We start from the raw sequence: 4525 nt of genomic DNA, 5'->3' as shown, positions 1-4525 counted from the left end.
TAAGGAAATGCAGTTATTATCTATGGTGTGTATTAGGGACATGCCAAAGTGACATGAAGGTACAAGACACAGCACATGCTGGGCCCCTCATTCTCCAAGTATCTGAGTCAAAAACCTGGTGGAACACACCATGACTCTCGTTTGATCCACTCCTGGAGTTTCCTTTGTTTGGAAACCAGTGACAGGCACCTCACCGTGTGTGTGTCACAGACCAGATCCAGGCAGGGCCAAACCCAGGACATCCCTCTGGATCTATGAGCTGGGAGGTGTTCCAAGGCCCCAGATTAGCCAACACTAGAGAGAGGTGTGAAGAGCTCATGCCAAATCAGAAAGGATGTCTAGGTGTGATGTACGTATCAAACTCATCACTTCCTTGTCCTGTGCTAGCAGGACATCTGAAGAACATCTCTTCTCTTAAAAGTTCTATACTAGTTATTTTACAGCTGCTTTGTGGCTGATGTCTGCTCTGGCCCTTTCTCTCTCATCTGATGGCTCAGACTCACAGCCTCTGTTGCATTTAGCTGCCCTAACTAAAAAAGTAACCCATCTCCATTATTAGAGGGAATAAATTCTTCAGCCACCACAGCAATATAGAATCATAGAATGGTTAGGATTGGAAGGGACCTTAAAGATCATCTAGTTCTAATCCTATGATCTTGAATTTAATCACTCATTTCTGCAGTCCTCAGTGCAGGATATCAGAGTAAATTGCTATCAGTTGCAATCAGATTTACATCAGTGCATCAGGCTATGAGCTGAAGCAGTGGACACCTCTTCTTTGGGTTAACCACCTCCAGCACCTTAGTAATGCAGGTAATCTCTCAAACTTCTGCAGGGTGAATCACTCAGGCTTGGGAACCAGAGCCCTTACTTCCCTGGGATGGAAGATCTTGGTGCTGGAGACAGTCCCATGCCTTCAGGGACTGTGTGCATATGGAAATGGGGTTTTCAAACATGTTCTCCTACTGGTAACACCAGCCCTGCTCCAGCACCAGGAATAATGCTGGGAGTCTGCTGAAACATGGCTCCTGGCTACTGCCATCTTTAAGACCATGCCATGTAATTATTCAGATCTTTTGTAAAAAGACACCTGTGGCAACTGGCAAAGTATCTGCAGAAACTTTACCAGCCTTGAGGCTGAGAAACTGTTAAATAGCCTTAGTAATAGAATATTAAAGCCTTGATGATGAGTGAGCGTGGGTAGGGTAATTGTCTGCTCAGAAAGAGGCACCATTCCTGTAGGTGAATCCTTATCTCCTGGATAAACAAAAACAAACCTGCCCAGTTATTATTGTTCTTCTTCACCTTTTGACTCTTGATTAGATTTACTGCAGATACATCCCTTTGGCAATTAAAGTGGAGCCAACACATTTCTGATGCACTCTAGTGGAATTCTCACCCTTGCTCCACCTCAGACCATCAAGCTCCAAGGTTGTTAATTACCTGTCCTTCTAGCTCCTGTCTGAGATACACCTTTCCAAGTGCTCACTCACTCGCTCTGATCAACAGACCGTTCTGTATCACTTTGAATCTTTATCTTATTTTTAATCCTCAGCACTTGGAGCTGAACCTGATACCTTTGGGAAGAGAGAAACTCATGGTGATAGCTGCCTCACTCGGGCTGCTTCTCCTTTCTATATTTTTCAGTGTTTTCCCAGATGAGGCCCCAGGATTATTGCAAACCAGTCCCAGGAAGAAACGCTGCTCAATTAGGCGAAAAGAAACTGGAAGGGAAAAAAAAAAAGGAGTAGAGCCAGCAAATTGCTTGAGATAACAATCTCCCCCCACCCGTGTGTCTCTGTAACTAAGAGGATTAGCTGAACTTTCTGTGTCACACCAAAACTGACAATAAGCAACAGTGACTTCCCCCCGCTGGCACTTGTACCTTCGCATGTTTCATTTTCTTGCCCATACTACCGCCTTGCCCCTTGCTGATTGTATGACAAACTTGGGGATGAACATGATGGCTCTTTCCTTTCCTTTAAGATTTATGACTCAAAGCCAAACAAAACCCAACTCTAGTTACTACATGCTCTGTTTCCTCCTAACAACAACTCACTTTGAATAGTACAAGCTAACCAAGGAAACGTGGAAATATGGTCTGCTTGATCTCGCCTGATCTGCTGTTTGCAAACAGCAGCCTTGGGTCTGCTCTCCCGGGGAGCGGCTGTAAAGATGTCCCTTGGGAGCAGGACCAAATCTGCAGAATATATACAGCAGAAGTCCCACCAAAATCCAAAGTGACTGTGGCTCCATGTAGATACAGCGCTGCCAGCAAGGAGCTGGGTGTTTATTTCAGGTAAAGATTTCTCATTGTGTGGTAGGAGGACTTCCCAGAGTACTTCTGAAGGGAAAGGGACTTTGGCGAAGGACTCTGTCACTATTTATGGTATCAGCCCCATGTTCCTCTGACAATGGTGTACACATGGTGAAAAGAATATGGCTTGTGGCTGAAGATCTTCAAACATCAATCACAGAATCACAGAATGGTAGGGTAGGGGTTGGAAGGGACCTCAGCAGATCATCCAGTCCAACCCCCCTGACCAGCAGGGTCACCCAGAGCAGGTCACACAGGACGGCATCCAGGTGGGTTTGGAACATCTCCAGAGAAGGAGACTCCACCCCCTCTCTGGGCAGCCTGTCCCAGGGCTCTGGCACCCTTAAAATAAAGAAGTTTTTCCTTAAATTTGTCTGGAACTTCTGGTGTTCCAGTTTGTGCCCATTGCCCCTTGTCCTGTCACTGGGCACCACCGAAAGAGCCCGGCCCCATCCATTTGGCCCCCACATTTCAGATATTCACAGACATTGACCAGATCCCCTCATCTAACCATTCCAGTTTCTGTAGTAAACCAATTCCTTTTGCTGAGCTGTGTAGAACATCACTCGAAAGGAGATGAGCAACTCCTTTCCATGAGCCTGCCACAGAACTTGTACAAAGAGAGGAAGTTTGTTCTCAAAGACAGGACAAAGGAGGAGTATTCTCCCATGGAAACATGTTCCCTCCCTTTCTCCACCCTGAGTTTCCACAGAAGACCATAGATAGCAGAAGGTAGTGGAAATACAAAAGGTGGATGTCTGTGATACCTGAAGGGCTGCACACGGTCACACTGACCGAGTGGCACAGGAAGGAAGGAAGTGGAAAGCAAGAGGAGGCAGGAGGAGCAGAAATAGTTTCATATTGATGTAAAGTAAATACTCACACTTAAAAAAAGGAATGTTGTGATAAAACAGATTGGGATGTGGGACTCAGGTGATCAGCACCAGGGCAGGGATTGAGGGAACTGCTGGCAGAGCAAAATCTGCTAGAAGTAATGGGTTTGGGTCATAAAATGTATGGGACCAGCCAGCTTTTGTAAAGCGTTTGACCGAACCAGGCATCTGTGCTGTGTGCCCTCGCATGGCCATGCAACTCCCTGACCCTAAATCAAATCACTGTGGCGTTTCTGCCCTGTGAAACGCTGCGAGCAGGTGCTCTCCGGCCACATCAGTTCAGCAAAGTAGTGGTTTGGGGGTCCCCGTACAGCTCTATTTGCGATCAAAGCGTACGGTGTGGTGGGGGGAGAAAAACCTCCAGACAGATTTAGACTTTTACTCCAAAAATCTGTTCAGACTGAGGCATTGTAAAAAAAAATGCCTAGTGTTATTGCCATGGGGTAAGGCTGCCTTGTCACTCTATAGCAACCCCTCTGTCACCTGTATGGAGCAGCAGTTTCAGTTCAAAGGGATCCAGGCCCATTCTTTTTTTTTCCCTATTTACATGAAATGGGACTAGAGCGGAGCGTGGCAGCCTTTTAACAGTGCCCCACAGCACTGCAAGAGTTCAGCCTAGAGAGTGAAGGACACCGTGTCCAATTGAAATTACAGAGGAATTTGGGGTAGGCAGAATGTAATTACACAATTGGAATTTAAACTGTGAAATTAAAAGGAAATATTCAAGGATGAAGGGGCAGAGAGAATCCCTAATCTCCAGCCAGGCTAGGCTGTGTGCCAGAAAAGTCCCCTTCTGAAGAGGGAATAAGCAAAGGGCCTGTCCTGGAAGAAAGGGAGGTAGAGGATAAAGACAATGTTTTCTAAAGCACCCTAACTCCAGCTGTGTGGGGTTTTTTCATAGGCTATGTCTACTCTACAGAAAACCTTGCGGTTGCTAAAAGGTATCAGATGTGTCCCTCTTGGCCCCCTCTTCACTGAGGTCAAAACCAATTTGGTTCCTCGTGTAAGCAGCACCAAAGCATTCCCAAGGTCTAGAGCAGAAAGCACGCTGTACTTCTGGTTGGAATGTAAAAAAAGGAGTTCAGCCTTCTTTTCCATATAGGTGTGAAAGAGTTTCTCCCTCTATATGGGGTCTGCCAGACCACAGCCACTCTTGCTGCAATATCTGAGCATTTCCCAAGTCTTAGTCAATAATCTGCAGAACAAAACAAGATTATGTATTCTTAAGGGTTCCCTTGTAGTAAGGGAAGGCAGAGAAAACCACTGCAAACACATCTGTGCCAGTTTTGAGTGGTGACTTGAATCGGGCTGTTGC

The sequence above is a fragment of the Antrostomus carolinensis genome, unplaced genomic scaffold (assembly GCF_000700745.2).
Source record: "Antrostomus carolinensis isolate BGI_N321 unplaced genomic scaffold, ASM70074v2 scaffold27211, whole genome shotgun sequence".
Classification (NCBI taxonomy): Eukaryota; Metazoa; Chordata; class Aves; order Caprimulgiformes; family Caprimulgidae; genus Antrostomus; species Antrostomus carolinensis.
Note: the sequence above shows the minus strand (reverse complement) of the source record.